The sequence below is a fragment of the Candoia aspera genome, chromosome 14 (genome assembly GCF_035149785.1).
Source record: "Candoia aspera isolate rCanAsp1 chromosome 14, rCanAsp1.hap2, whole genome shotgun sequence".
Lineage (NCBI taxonomy): Eukaryota > Metazoa > Chordata > Lepidosauria > Squamata > Boidae > Candoia > Candoia aspera.
This window is the reverse complement of record NC_086166.1, coordinates 10,489,876-10,506,738: the sequence shown is the minus strand read 5'-3', so window position 1 is coordinate 10,506,738 and position 16,863 is coordinate 10,489,876.

Below are 16,863 nucleotides of genomic sequence, written 5' to 3'. Positions count from 1 at the left end.
GGCTCTTTCAATTAGGAAGATTTTGTTCAACCAGAGTCTGCTTCTCCATAACTTAAATCCATTATTCCATCTCCTCCATGCCGGAGTGAGAGAATTCCTGACCTTCTTCTGAGAGAAATCTATTCAGATATTTGGAAGGGACTATTGCTCTGTCCACTTTCTTCTGAAAAGAGGAGCTCCTTCAGACTTGTTGGCAGAGTGCTAGAAAAGCATTTGGCCCAGGAGAGATCAGAAAAGTCACACACCAGGCATTTCTATAAAAATAATTTTATTTACAGAAAATAAACATATTTAAAGGCTGTTTGCTGAGAGGAGAGATTTCTCTCAGCTGCATATTCTCTGCAAGCCTACACAGAAGGGAAACTGAGACTAAAACAAGTTCAGGCAAGTTCTTCCCTTAGGCAATGCAACCATTAACACATGAAAAGGGGACAATTAAGTTCAACCTCTTCACCCGGCCAAAATGATTAGTTACCATAGTAACCTTAATCTGTAGTAGAAAACAATATATTAACAAGACTCTCTTAACAAGACCTCATTTGTGGTCCCCAGTCCTCTTGATGCCCTTCTCTGAACCAGTTTCTCTCAATCCTTCTTAAAGTGTGGTGCCTGGAACTGAGCCCAATACTCCAAGGTGGTATGGTCTGACCAAAGCCGAATGGTTTCGTTCCTCTTGACGAAGCCTAAAACTGCCTTGGTTCCTTTTGTAGTCACCTTGCATTACACAAATCCAAAGGAGGCATCTTTCCAGACTGACACATTTTATTGAAAGGCCTAAGCTTCCCTAAGCCAAGCAATCAAATGTTCTTTTAAGTTCTTGTTCACAAGTACTATTCTCAACTCAGGAATCCTCCATTGTGTACCTGCCCAATTTTTTCCAGTATTTTAAGTGAAGAGCTTTGCATTTGTGTTAAAGTTCATTCTGTAAAATGGTCTGGCATGCCTGTGTGTTCTCTTCTCCTTCTGCTACCTGACAAAACTGGTGCATAGGTTTCAAGAGACCAAGACAATGTTCCACATAATAATAATAATAATATGCTGGAGAGCTCATATTACCACTTGGCCTCTCCTCAAAAGTAAATCTCGTCTGCTTTTCAAGCTTTTCCTTCCTTTTTGGAGCTACTCCTTCTCATGCATCATTCTGCAATTATTTTATGGAACTGAGCTCTAATCATCTGTAGCAATTACACGGAAGAAAATGACAGGCGAATCATTTGTTTCAGAGATAGGCAGCCCATGAGAAATTCCACAGAGCTGAGGACTGACAGAAAATACTGTTTTCAGAAGAAGCAGGAAGGCCATTTCTGTATGCTTAGCCTCCTGGGCTTTGCATTCAGACACCTTTAGAAAAGGAGGGTAGAGGACTATCATAAACAAGTCTTCTGTTGCCTACTAAAGGTGCCTTCCTGTGTGTTGCCAGCAGTAAATAGAAGAATAAGAGGGCAAAGGAATGATTGGGATATTCTTATCCCTTCTTGCATGATTGGAAAAGCAGAGAAACAGACAGTGGAGGGAAGAACAGGGAAAAGGCACTGGAGGCTCTTGAGAGTGGATGTGGTAGGACACAGACAAGGACATGGGGCTTTGGAGTCCCAAAGAATCCAGTGACTTGTGCCAGCCAGTCCTGGGGTGAGGGACATTGCCACTGATGGATGTGAAAATTATGGTGTTTTTCCTGGAGTAAGAGAGAGTTGATTGCAGGCCTGTAGGTTAAGCCAGGGTGATGTGTGTTAGAAAGGAAGTCGTATCCTTGCTGTAAAGTCTTTGGGTTGAGCTCAGCTTCTGGGAACTTCATAGATATGTTTTCCTGGTAACAGAAGTGGTTTATCATGGCTTTCTTCCAATACAGTGTTTCTCAACCTCGGCAACTTTAAGATATGTGGACTTCAACTCCCATAATTCCGCAGCCAGCCATGCTGGCTGGGGAATTATGGGAGTTGAAGTCCACATATCTTAAAGTTGCTGAGGCTGAGAAACACTGTTCCAATATATTGATTAGATTTCCCAGTCAGAGTCCAGGACTTTGCTGGTTGTCTTCTGTCTCAAGACTAACTGGTCCCAAAACTGTTACACTTACTGGAATTAGCAGGATTAGTTGGATTCTGCATCTGCTGTAACTGAAAAACCAAATTCTTTGAGTTAAGCTTGACTCTGTTAAGTGGCTCTGTGGATGCATCCATGTGGATTTCTTGGTAGCAACAGAGAAGTGGTTTCCCATTTCCTTCTTTCTTTGGGAACATTTTTCTGATTTCTCAGGCCAGTCTACAGCCTCAGAATATCTAAATAGTCTCTGATCCAAATATTAACCAGATCCAGTCTGCCTTAGTTTTCTGATCAGCCAAGGTTGGCTAGGTGTTGCTGTGAAAAGCTCTCATCAGAAAAGCTGGGTTTCTCTTGTTACCTCCCTTCATCGTTGATTTCAGCATTTATTTACTGCCTTCTCTGCGGTGACACCTGCCCCCTGGAACAGGATCTCCCCAGAGATTTGTACAGCTCCCACCCAGATGATCTTCAGAGAGTCATTGAAAGCCTGGCCTTGCTGTAAAGTAGTTGTTGAGCCCCTGTAGGATGCTTTGAGGTTAGATACGGTTGGCCTTCTGCATGTATCGGATCTGCATCCTTTTTAAAATTGCTTCTTGTTTCTTAAATAGAGGCCGCCCAGATTCTTCCTGGAAGAATCAGGACAGACAAAAGGAGATTGAGTTGTGTTGTTGTTGTTGTTGTTTACACAACATGTAATTAAACTTTGGAATTTGCTACTTTGAGATGTGGTGCTAGCTACTCACTGGCTGGCTTCAGGAAACAGCTGGACCAGTTCATGGAGATCATGGGGATCAATGGCTGTTAGCCTTGATGGCAGGGGGCTGCCTCTGAAGGCCATCTGTTGGGAGATGAGTGAGCTTCCTTGGGCACTTGGGTGGCTACTGTGAGAAGAGACTGCTGGACTAGATGGCCAGAGGGCCAATCCAGCAGGGCAAGGCTTATGTTCAGAATTGTTGGGAGTCAGGCAGTCTCTAGACCAGTGTTTCTCAACTTTGGGAACTTTAAGATTTATTTATTTATTTTTATCCTGCCTTAATTATTTTTTATAAATAACTCAAGGCAGTGAACATACCTAATGCTCCTTCCTCCTCCTATTCTCCCACAACAGCAACCCTGTGAGGTGGGTTGGGCTGAGAGAGAGGGACTGGCCCTAAGGCACCTGGCTGGCTTTCACGCCTAAGGCGGGACTAGAACTCTCATACCACACCTGATTGGCTCTTGGGCTGAGAGAGAGGGACTGGCCCAGGGTCACCCAGCTGGCTTTTGTGCCTAAGGCAGGACTAGAACTCACAGTCTCCTGGTTTCTAGCCCATTGCCTTAACCACTAGACCAAGCTGGCTCTTCTCCAGCCATTCTGGGAGTTGAAATCCACATTTTTTAAAGTTGCCAAGGTTGAGTAACACTGCTTTAAACTGTGAACATAAATGGATAAATAAACACCCATATAGTGCAACAGATCAATTTCTTTTGACAGCCAGCAAGCCCGTAAGGTTGTTTCTCTGACTCATGCTGCAACAGGACCTTTCCTATCCCCACCATCCCCACCTCTTCCTCCTCTTCCTGCTTGCTGTGGAGAGACAGATTGATGTAGAAAGGCAGTTAATCTGTAGGAAATATTTCCTGTTTTTGCCCACCAGATATGTTTCCCAGATTATAGAAGATTGTCTTGAGCAGCTGGACTCTTTTCCAAGGATTATGTCAATCATAATATGGTCTCTTTGGAATGTGAGAAAGACCTTGAGAGATGGAGTGAAGAGATGCTGCCTAGGGAATGGTCAGATAAGAGGGATCATATCCCCCAGCTGCATAATGGGAGGGAAAAGAGGCTCAGAAGGGACCCTCCCTAGCTTCCCAGGCTGTAAAGGAGACGGCGGGAGATTTGTACTTTCAGTCTTGCAAGATTCTGTTAATGTAGCCTTAGAATAAAGTAGAATTAGCTCATCTGGTTGTGTTTCCTGTGGTCTACTTGGGAAGGCTGACAGGTTTGGAGTGTTTCCTGAACCCAGCCAACTGTAGCTCATTCAAGAAACCATGGTTAAGCCACCCAGGATTTAATGCCATAGCTGAATTTGTCCTCTGGATCCACTGAAGTACTGCTTTGTAGAGCAATGTTGAGAATAAAAGGTTTACAATTTCAAAGCATCCTGAGCACAGTCACATCACAGGGTGTTCTGACCCATCCTGACGCATCCAGGTTCTGCTGTCTCAAACTCTATTGCAGACAAAAAGAATATTTCAAACGTATTAAGTGAATCTGTGACCACAGAGTTATTTCACGACCTCGCCAGCGATGAGCTATGCTTTTGCATGGTGTGCAATTGGCAAGGAATTTTATTTCTTCTTCATCTTCTTTCACTTTAATAATATTGTGTCTAGAAAGAGATAATAAGCACAGCCAATTTCCAGATATCAGCCACTGGAGAAGCAAAAAGCAATCTGAATGGTAAAATAAAGTAAATGTAAAACAGTTGGAACAGCATTGTAAGAGCCATTAAACTCATCCTGGCAGCAGCAAAATAAAAAATTCATCTCAAACTTCACAACACAAAAATGTAATTCTAGAAGAACTGCCGGAAGAATATATCTTTAACAACCTGTGAAGGATGGGGCCAAACTCCACCAGCCAGCTGAGTTTGGGGGCAAAGGAATTTGAGTCTAGACAGCAAATTGCACATATCTGACTGTGGTCAAAAAAGAAAAGTTGAGGTCAGTTGAGGATATTTGGCCCATCAATTAACCCAGTTATACCCTTGGAAATGTGGACGGTCAACAGCAGAAAGCTCAAAGCAAAGAATTGGAAAGAACGAAGGAAATGAACATAGTTGGTCAAAAACATTTCTTGCCTGAGATAGAAGAGCATCCAAACTCAGCCAGTTTTTACTGCCATACAAGGAAGAAAGTTCCCAAATGTTTTACTTCCTCTTCCCTGCACCCTTGGCAGTAACACCCTCTCTGCAATAATCACCAAGAAATGGCAAACAATTTGCTGCCCTTGGGGTTGAGTTTGACCCCCAGTCTTTCAAGGTATAGAACCCCTTGAAAGATGGATCACTTTGAATTCTTAAATAATTGTTATGTTTATGTTATCATTGGTTCTCATCTATATTTTAAAAATCGTAATATTCTGTTTTTGTTCTTCAGCTTGGCTAGACACCTTGGGGGCTCAACAGAGTGGAAAGGCAGGGAAGAAATCATACCACTGCGTAAATGAGATGCAAAATCAGTTGTCTAATGGGGTTGTCTTGCTCTGCCAGAGGATATGGCTGGCTCCAGAGACAAATAATTGAAGTTTTGTTCTAGGGATCTGTTGTATTTGAAACAAGTTTCTGAGTGAGAAGATACTGTTTTTGGACTTGAGATGTGGTGGGTGAGGGAGAAGGAAGCGTGAAGTGACTGTCATCCTCAAGTTAAGGATGTGGAATGAATCATCTTTTGATATCTGTGCTGTAAGTCAGCTCCCTATTCTGATTATATGAGGTTTCACTCATTTACTTTTAGGTGTCTTTTAATACAGTTCTGGTTATTTGTCATGAAGTGATGGTCCTCCTCCTCCTCCTCTTTTAACTTTGCTTTCTTCCTTGTGCACTGCGTGAGGGACATACCAGTGGTCCTCACTTAATGACCACAATTGGGACCAGAATTTCGGTTGCTAAGTGAAGTGGTCATTAAGCAAATCCAACTCAGTTTTACAAACTTTTTGCAGCAGTCATTAAGCGAATCACTGTGGACATTAAGCAAACCACATGGTTGTTAAGTGAACCACATTGTTCCCCATTGATTTTGCTTGCCAGAAGCCAGCCAGGAAGGTCAAAAATGGCGATCACGGGACCATGGGGTGCTGCAACGGTCATAAATGTGAAGTGGTTGCCAAGTACCCAAATTGTGATCACGCGACCGCAGGGACACTGAGACAGTTGTAATATGAGGACCAGCCATAAGTCATTTTTTTCAGCACCGTCGTAAGCTGGAACCATCACATTAATCGTCGTTAAGCAAGAACTACCTGTAAATTGTTACAGCTATGACAACAAATGCAAGGGCAGCATTAAAATCTTAGCAGGAACTTGGTGGCTGAGTTGAAGAAAGGCAGAAGGCTTGTGGTTCTAAGCATGAGGGGCATCTGAAGCATCATCAATGGAACAGGCAGCCCTAGCATCTGCCTCTCCTACTCAGATTTTCATCAGATTTGCCTCTTGCTTGAAATATAGCAAAAGAACAGGTGGATGCATAATGCAGCTTTGCCAAACCAGCAATTATCCCTGGTGATTTACAAGTCCTTTTCTTCAACATGTAATGGGCTTTGCTTCCCATATACCCAGTCATTTAACACTTATTATTAATTATTCTTTTTATGTATTTGGCTTTAAAAGTACAGCCTGCCCTTTCCCTTTTGGGCTCTAAGTCCAGGGATGGTTGTTATACAAGGCCCGGAAAATGCCAACTTAGTTCTCCCTCCTAAGTAACGACTTTACCATTTTTTTTGCACTTACAGACACTTTTCAGACCTTGCTAACCCTGTTGGACTTCAGGTGTCATCTCATGGTATACTCTCCCTGCACATCGTCCCAAACTTCAAGGGATGGTAGTATTCCTGGATGAGATTTTGCCAGATGTTGATCTGTTTTGGCCATTGCATGGCCAAAGTTAGCAATCTACTGAGATTTTGGCCATTTTAATTAAAAAGTATAATTTAAATGTGTGTGTGTGTGTGTGTGTAGGATGACCAACTTCATAGTAGGAACCAGCAGATGCCATGGTGCCAGTTTCTGATTTAAAGGTGCACTCACAAAGTTTTTCATGTAGGGAAACTCTTACTCCCTGTTGAGGTGACATGTGGCTTTTGAAAAGCTATGAAGATACCGAAAGGTTCAGTTACAGTTACAGCTAGACAACCTGTGACCCATTGGGTCATCATTCCAGAGATATTTCCTACCAGATTCCTCAATGCCTTCAACAATGGCAGAACTTCTAGTATACTGGGAAAGCTCTTAAAAATCCAGGGAGACATTCAGAGATGGATCTGCCTTGAAAGTAGCCCATGTTGAACTGTATAGCCCAGTCAAATATCAGGAGTTGACCACAGGGAGTGCTTTGTGACATTTTGTATTATGTCATAGCACTGCATTTCTATCTGACGGGCTACAAGAGTATTTCAAATTTTGGCCAGGCTTGTGACATGGCCAAGGCTAAGGCCAAACTGACTTTGTGCCCAGTTGGAACTGGAGGTTGGTATGAAAGGCTGCCCAAAAGAGCCAACATAAGTTGCAAATGAAGCAACAAGGAGCAACTGGAGCCTATCAAGCCCAGCCCAAGAACAACGTGGAAGTGATCCAGCCAAAGTTCAGTTCTTTATTTGCTTACAGCGTATAGACAGAATCTTGCCAGACTCAACCGGTATTACTCTAACCTAATGGATCCACCCTGGGAGATTCTGGGGAGTGGCTATTCTAAATCTCTTCCTCTTGCCACGATCCAGCTCAGGACTGCGTTGTCTCTTGTCTCGCCCCTCATCCTTGGAAAGTGCTCCCTCCTTCCTGAGAACCTGCTGTGTTACTGTAGTCCATTACAATCCCAACAGTCTGCATTTGTAGAGTGTGGAAATCTTGGAGAAGGCGGAACACAATATTCTGTCCTTTGGGGACAGCCATCACTTATTTTTATATGACTTACAATTTCCATCAGCTCAGCCACTGTGGTCAGTGGTCTACTTGATCACTGGTCCTGTGCTCATTGATCAGGATCACTGAGTGCTCAGTGACCAGGTTGGCCCTGATCATATGCGCAGAGTCCAGAATTTTCCGATTTGGTTTAGCCATTCCAAACATAAGGAGAAGCCATGCTGGAATGAGAGAGCAGCGTACAGCGAACTTCTGTTGAAGACCAACATGTCACCAGGTTGAGGAAGGTTGACCTAATATTGAAAGCCTGGGTCTGTGAATTAATTTCCCCACTAGATGGACCCAAGGTCTTCTTTTTTACATTCTGGTTGAGAAAACAGGTCAGTCTTTGTTTTTCTTGATTTTCCATTTTTGTTTCCTATCTTCTCGCTATTTTTCTATGCCATTTTGCAGTAGTCTTGTTAAAAAGCACACACCAAAATGTATCGACCTGATTTCTCCTAACATTTGCATTTTCTACAACATTTTGCCTAATATGTTAAACCTGATCTCGCTAAAATCATGCAGTTTCGAACACATTCACCAAAGTCTATTAATTTATACTTTCATGTTTATGATTTGTAATAATTTTGTTTTACTAGTTTAACTCTCACCCACTTTTCTACCCATATGGCACTTGAGAGGGCCATTAAGCATAAACACTTTTTTCTTGCTTACTACTAGGTCCTATTTTGCACACATTGCAGCATTTAGAGCACAGTGCATTATCAAAGGCTAATTTTATTTTAATGTATGGTTTGGATGGAGTAGTGTGAATTAGGTAATTTCACCTTGAAAAAGAAAGCTTAACTACTATTAGCTTTCAGCATTTCCTTACAAATTCTTAATGAGTTCTCAGGCTTTCAGTGAGAAAGTGGGAAGCACAAAAGACATCTTTGTCCTGTTCTCCACACCCTAAATAGCCAGACAGAATTTTGCAGTGCCCACATTCCACATCTTGGTAAGCAGTAATGACATAGTACTGTGTTTTCACAGCCTGTTATGGCCTTCCTGATCCATGTTGTGGGGTGGGTGGGACAAATTATCAGTGGACTGTGAAGTTAACTGAGTACAGGTGGAACTATATCTTAAAGTAGACAACCTGTGACCCATTGGGTCATCATTTCAGAGATATTTCTTACCAGATTCCTCAATGCCTTCAACAATGGCAGAACTTCTAATGTACTGGGAAAGTTCTTAAAAATCCAGGGAGACATTCAGGGATGGATCTGCCTTGAAAGTAGCCCATGTTGAACTGTGTAGCCCAGTCAAACATCAGGAGTTCACCACAGGAAATGTTTTATGACATTTTGTATTATGTCATAAAAAGTTTTATGGTAATTTTTATGTCATAAAATGTTTTATAAAATTTGCCAAATTTCTATTCCATGGGAGTCATGGGTCCCAGATTTTGGATGCATTCTGTAAGTTAGCCCATTTGAGGTACCTGGGTTCAAAAATTGTTGCCTTACAATGCACCTTCGCCCAGTTAAAGTTACAAACAGAAACAAGAGTTTTAGTAGTATAAACAGTTGTTGTTGTTGTTTATTCGTTTAGTCGCTTCCGACTCTTCGTGACTTCATGGACCAGCCCACGCCAGAGCTTCCTGTCGGTCGTCAACACCCCCAGCTCCCCCAGGGACGAGTCCGTCACCTCTAGAATATCATCCATCCATCTTGCCCTTGGTCGGCCCCTCTTCCTTTTGCCCTCCACTCTCCCTAGCATCAGCATCTTCTCCAGGGTGTCCTGTCTTCTCATTATGTGGCCAAAGTATTTCAGTTTTGCCTTTAATATCATTCCCTCAAGTGAGCAGTCTGGCTTTATTTCCTGGAGGATGGACTGGTTTGATCTTCTTGCAGTCCAAGGCACTCTCAGAATTTTCCTCCAACACCACAGTTCAAAAGCATCGATCTTCCTTCGCTCAGCCTTCCTTATGGTCCAGCTCTCGCAGCCATATGTTACTACAGGGAACACCATTGCTTTAACTATGCGGGCCTTTGTTGTCAGTGTGATGTCTCTGCTCTTCACTATTTTATCGACATTTGTCATTGCTCTTCTTCCAAGGATTAAGCGTCTTCTGATTTCCTGACTGCAGTCAGCATCTGCAGTAATCTTTGCACCTAGGAATACAAACTCTTTCACTGCTTCTACATTTTCTCCCTCTATTTGCCAGTTATCAATCAAGCTGGTTGCCATAATCTTGGTTTTTTTGAGGTTTAGCTGCAAACCAGCTTTTGCACTTTCTTCTTTCACCTTCATCATAAGGCTCCTCAGTTCCTCTTCACTTTCAGCCATCAAAGTGGTATCATCTGCATATCTGAGATTGTTAATGTTTCTTCCAGAGATTTTAACTCCAGCCTTGGATTCCTCAAGGCCAGCTTGTCGCATGATGTGTTCTGCATACAAGTTGAATAGGTAGGGTGAGAGTATACAGCCCTGCCGTACTCCTTTCCCAATCTTAAACCAGTCCGTTGTTCCGTGGTCTGTTCTTACTGTTGCTACTTGGTCGTTATACAGATTCTTCAGGAGGCATACAAGATGACTTGGTATCCCCATACCACTAAGAACTTGCCACAATTTGTTATGGTCCACACAGTCAAAGGCTTTAGAATAGTCAATAAAACAGAAATAGATGTTTTTCTGAAACTCCCTGGCTTTTTCCATTATCCAGCGGATATTGGCAATTTGGTCTCTAGTTCCTCTGCCTTTTCTAAACCCAGCTTGTACATCTGGCAATTCTCGCTCCATGAATTGCTGAAGTCTACCTTGCAGGATCTTGAGCATTACCTTACTGGCATGTGAAATGAGTGCCACTGTTCGATAGTTTGAACATTCTTTAGTGTTTCCCTTTTTTGGTATGGGGATATAAGTTGATTTTTTCCAGTCTGATGGCCATTCTTGTGTTTTCCAAATTTGCTGGCATATAGCATGCATTACCTTGACAGCATCATCTTGCAAGATTTTGAACAGTTCAGCTGGGATGCCGTCGTCTCCTGTTGCCTTGTTATTAGCAATGCTTCTTAAGGCCCACTCAACCTCACTCTTCAGGATGTCTGGCTCTAGCTCACCGACCACACCGTCAAAGCTATCCCCGATATTGTTATCCTTCCTATACAGGTCTTCTGTATATTCTTGCCACCTTTTCTTGATCTCTTCTTCTTCTGTTAGGTCCTTGCCATCTTTGTTTTTGATCATACCCATTTTGGCCTGGAATTTACCTCCAATGTTTCTAATTTTCTGGAAGAGGTCTCTTGTCCTTCCTATTCTATTGTCTTCTTCCACTTCCGCGCATTGCTTGTTTAAAAATAATTCCTTATCTCTTCTGGCTAACCTCTGGAATTTTGCATTTAATTGGGCATATCTCCCCCTATCACTGTTGCCTTTTGCTTTCCTTCTTTCTTGGGCTACTTCTAGTGTCTCAGCAGACAGCCATTTTGCCTTCTTGGTTTTCTCTTTCTTTGGGATGTATTTTGTTGCCGCCTCCTGAACAATGCTGCCAACTTCTGCCCAGAGTTCTTCCGGGACCCTATCTACTAAGTCCAGTCCCTTAAATCGATTCTTCACCTCCACTGCATATTCCTTAGGAATATTAGTGAGCTCATATCTAGCTGATCTGTGGGTCTTCCCTAATCTCTTTAGTCTGATCCTAAATTGTGCAAGAAGAAGTTCGTGATCTGAACTACAGTCAGCTCCAGGCCTTGTTTTTACCGACTGTACAGATGTCCGCCACCTTTGGCTGCAAAGGATGTAATCAATCTGATTTCGGTGTTGTCCATCTGGTGAAGTCCATGTATAAAGCCGTCTCTTAGGTTGTTGGAAGAGAGTGTTTGTTATGCAGAGTGAATTGTCTTGGCAGTATAAACAGTAGATAGTCACTAAATTGGGAGCATTGCAAGAAATCAGAAGGATAGCTAAGTCCAGCCACTTGGCATCATTCCAAGTATTGGACCATACTAATCAACTAAGAACAGCTTTGCTGGATCAGGCCAAGGCCCATCTTGGCCTAACATTCTGTTTTTCACAGTGACCAGCCACATGCCTCTGGGGTGCTTGCAAGCAGAAGAGGGAGACCTACTCTTCTCCCAGCATTGTTCTCCTGCAGCTGGTATCTGAAAGCATCTGCCACCCATCTGAAGGTAACACTGAGTCAACAGAACAGTCCTCCTCCCTTAATTGACCCAATCTTCTTTGAAAGCTATCCAAATTGGTGGCCATCACCACTTCTTAGCATTTAGAACAGCCCTGCTAGATTAGACCAAGGTTCATCTTGGTCCAGCATTTTGTTTCTCAGTGACCAACCCAAAATGTTTGGGATGCTTACAAGTTGGAGATAAATGCCATTCTCTCGCCATTGTTACCTACAAATAACATTTGGAGGCATCTGTGTCCATGCCAGACGTAACATTGTCTTCTAGACTTGATGGCCCTTGATGTACCTGTCCTCCATGAATTTATCCCATTTGAAAGCCACCCAAGTTGGAGGCCATCACCATATCTTGTGATAATGAATTCCACAGGAAAAGCTAATTTATGGAGAATTACAGGGTATGGACCAGAGGCACTACCACTCTGATTTAAGACTGCACTCATCCTATTTTTATCTCTTGGTTTGGGATGTCTGATGTTGTAATGACTGCCTACCCTAACAAAACCAGACTCACAAGTAGAAGCTTAATGATATCTGATTTATTGGGATTGAGGCTCTCTCTTCCCCTTCTGGGCCTTTTCAACTAGAGATGGCTGACTTTTGCCCAAGAGAGAGCATAAACATTATTTTTTTTCTGGATGGACAGAAGATAAAGAAGAGGAGGCCGGGGAAGCCACACACCCACATGGTTGGAAACTTTGATTTTTTTTAAAAAAATACAATTTAACATGGATAGGTTTGGGGGCCATTTTTTTCATTCATCCTCACAACAAGGTAGATGGGTGGGTAAGTACACCCATACCATTGATTTGAACTGATCCTGCAAGACAACTTGAACAAATTAATTGGAAACATTCTCCCACTAACCCTGCCTTCTGCCAAAGCTTTGAGTGAGCTGGCTGCTTTTTAAAAACTTGCTCATATGCTTACATTTCACTTGCACCTCATTTATGAAAAGGAGAGTGTTGTTTTGTTGCTGTTTTTAGGCCTCGAGAGGGAGAGAGATGTCCTGGGAACATCAGAGGAATTAATTGGTCACTGCTGCCCTTAGCTGAGTGCTGCAAATTTGCAAATCTGTGGGTTTTTTTTTTCCTCAGAAGCCTGGAAAAGAAAAAGTAAATCTCTACTGAACGGAACAGAAGCTTTCAAGTAACTGAAGGGAGGTAGAACTATCTTATACTAGGTGAGATTATTTATCTGTGTAGCACTGGACACTCACTATGCTTCTATGGGGTAAAAGATAAGGCTAAAAGCCAGCAGTTCTCATGTCAGAGGGATCAGTTCTGTCAACAGCCAACAACTGTTTAGCTTTAAGGTCATGAAGGGCAGAGTGGAGTCCGTTAAAACATGGGCAAAGCAAAAAGCTGCAGCAATGGGTTTAACCTGCTAGGGGATTAAGAAGGAACTGTATTCTTCATGCTGATGTTTTTTAAAAATTTGGCTTCAGTCAAATTTGCAGTAAAGATTCTTATCTAGTTGTGCCATGCTTAGTGTCTCAGAGACTTCTACTGAGTTAAAACCTAATTAAGCCAGGGAAAGCTGGGGGTTAGGGGATTTAGAGCTGGAGATCTGCAGCCCAGGACCAGACCAATCTTTAAGCAGGATGAGGTGCCTGATGAATTCAGGCACTGACCACCAGTAGGTTTGGGGAACTAGTCCAATTATCTTCTTCATTTAAAATGGATCCAGCTGGTAACATCCTCTAGCCAACCCTGGGTGATTTTGATTTTAAGCAAAGATCAGACCAGTTAATATTTGGATGGGAGGTGATGAGGAAATCTCAAGAAGTCCAAAAAAGAATTAAAACTTTAAAAATTAAAATTCCAGAAGCTGGCAGTTCATCTCCCTTTTGTGGCTAGAAAACTAGATGGTCCTATTCATGAAGTAACTAGGACTCCTGCTCAGCTCCAAGGAAACTTTGCCATATTTAGACCACAGAGAGCCATCTTGTCCATCCCTTCAGGATGACCATTGTCTATCCTGTTTCATTCCAAATCTTCCCCATGCTTGCCCTGCAAATTTTTTTTTTTAAATCAGAACATAAAAAAGTCTCCCAAGAGCTTTCAGACCAACCCCAAACTTTCCATTGTGGCCTTTTCACCACCACAAGAATGTCACCTTAGCCAGGCCCCTGGGAATATCCACAGTCTGAATCGTCAAAGTGCCTAATCCAGAAGCCTGCAGAGCCAACAGGCTTTGAGGGTACCTGGGCTGAAATGCCGATGGCATTAACTGAGATAAACCAGTTCTGGGAATTCTCTGGGTAGCTCCTGACCTGCTTCCTCCATGTAAAGCCTCTGCTGGAATTTTCCCGGGAGTCAGTTTAGCAGTCTGGTGTAACCTAAAACCGGAACAGCAGACGTTGTGTGGGACACTAGCTGTATGACTGACGCTTGTGAAATGCTTCTTGTTGAAGGACCTCTTGGCATCTGGAGGTCACTTTCTGAATATCAAGTCCTGAAATACAGTGCTGGCAGCTCTGTGAAATGACGCTGGGCAGCCTTGAAGGGAAAAGCTTGAATGATGCCAAGAGAATCCATAAAGCATGACGTTGAAAGGGTTAGCAGGTTCATTGGCAGCGTCAGCTTCTCCAAAATATTAGGGCTCTTGATGAAGAAGCAACGTTGATAGAATCCAACATGATATGAAGCCCCCAACACTGCTGAATGTTCAGGAAAGTAAACATCAGGCAGGGTTGGCCATGCATCATGTTTTACTCAAAGGTCAAGGCAAAGAAATGGGAGACACTATAAATCAGGGGAAAGGATCAGGGAAACATCTCAAGTGCCAGTGAGAATGTCTGATTATGTGACCCCAACTCATTTGCAATAAAATCCTGTAGCTGCAGCTTCCCATTCATGTCTTCATGTCCCTAATTCAAGTGACTTGTATCAGTGCTAATGACTCTGGCCTGAGATGCTGCCACCAGTCCACCAGATGTTTTTGCTAAAGGGTTTGAACTCAGGGATCCTTGGTCTTTGAGGTGCATTGGAATTTGGAGAGCATGTTGTAAACTTGAGACTTACCTGCAGATGAACACGTCAGTCAGTCAGGTTCTAAACCCAAGGATGTTCCCTACCCCTTCAATATATCCATTGGGAGGGAGGCAGTAGGCGGACCTGTGTCTGGAGAGACTGCTAAGCTGCAGTCACCCCTCATTTTTATTTCCTAAGAATGGTGATAGGACCCATGTGGGGATCAGAGGTATTCTTGGACTTAAAGGAGATGCCACAGGCAAGACTTTTCCTTTGCAGGATATCCACCTCCCACTTGATTTTTTTCAGCATCCAAAAAAATGCTACTTCCTTTCTCCCCCCAGTAGTGATCAGTTGTGCTCCATAGCTAGAGACCTAATGTTTGTGGGCTGGCTTGGAATACCTAGTTGGAAGGGGAACGGAGTGTTTTAAAAGAAGATGTAAATGTCTGGATCGTTAAACAGAAATAAGGGGAAAACAGAATATTAGAACCTTAAGGATGACCACTTGTGGAGGCATCAAGTCCAATTTCCTGGTCACTGCAGGCATGTGAAGGAAAGCATTTAGGGAGATGGCTGTCCAGCCTCTGCTTGAACACCTCCAAGCTTGGGTGTTGGCAAGGGGTGGTCAAAAAAGTCATGATGGTGGCCACAATGGGGTGATCTAAGCTTAGATCACCCCATTGTGGTCAATATCTTGATCACACCCTGTGGACATCCCTGTCTTCAGGGAAGGGGAGCCCACCACTTTGTTGGGCCGCTGGATTCTTTGTTGACCTGACCTTCCTGTTAAGGAATTTTTTTCTAGCATTCAGTTGGAGTTCACCTTCCAGTAAATTGAATCCCTTGTTCTGTGCCCTGCACCCTGGAATGAGAGAGAACAGGTATTGACTTCCCATGTGATAATTAAAAGAAGAAGCGTGTTATCAAATCAACCATGGCTTAGCCTTCTCTTCTTGAGATTAAATATACCATCGTCTTCAATCTCTCATTGTTGCATTTAGCTTCTACCTCACTGCTTATCCTTGTTGACCTTCTTTGATCCTGTTTTACTTGGTCAGAATTCTTCCTAAAACATGCAGCCCAGAACTGAATGCAGGACTCAAGCTGGGGTCTAACCAACTCAGAATAGAGTGGAATTGTTATTGTGGATGCAGCCTAAAATTAAATTTACCTTTTTTGCAGCCATGTTAGGTATCGAGGACAAACAAATTGTACCCTGAACAGCTTCCTGTGGATTGTCTCCTTGACCACTATTTGAAGGACAATTCTTAACTAGGTGGTTCTTGTTGCAAAACAAATGGAGATCTTCTCTCATCAGGTCCAATGTCCCTGACCTTAGTGAGACTGATAATTCAGTCCATTTTTCTAGGTTTATCAGAAACTAACCTCTACATTCCACACCTTATTTACATGGGCTTTGGTGCTCTAATCATGACATCCTGGGACCAAGGAGAATATTGTAAATCATACAATAGGTTGATTTATATTTCATGCAAAGATATTCAATAGTTCTGCCTGTTGAAGAACGATTTAAGAGGCACCCACCCACAACCACTAGCCCGTTTCTCTCCCCTTATCTTTTTCCTCTTTTTAAAAAAAAAATCTATCTTTTTCTCTCTCTCTTCACACTTGATCTGCATTTCATTTCCTCCACCGCTGGGCTTATGAGTACTGAGATACTGAGCTGGTGGACAGCCTGGAGATATAATTGTAGGACACAAGAAACAGCAGGGTTTTAAAAGGAGTTTAGCATTGTATGGGCCTGCCCTACTGAGAAAATGTTCATATCCCTTGATGAGAGCAAAGCTGATAGATAGCTTCATTGATTTTTCATAGCGCTTTGATCTCAAGATTTCATAATATTCACTGAAATTTAAAACTAAAAGGGCCTCCTGCTTTCTTCAACACGTTTAGCACTGTTGAGGGAGGGGATGCTTCATCACTGGTTGCTGAGGAGGAAAGCGTTAAAGATGCTCAGAGCTGCCTGTAGGGTATGGTCAAAAAAGTTAAGTTGGCCATGATGATGTGATTGAAGTTCT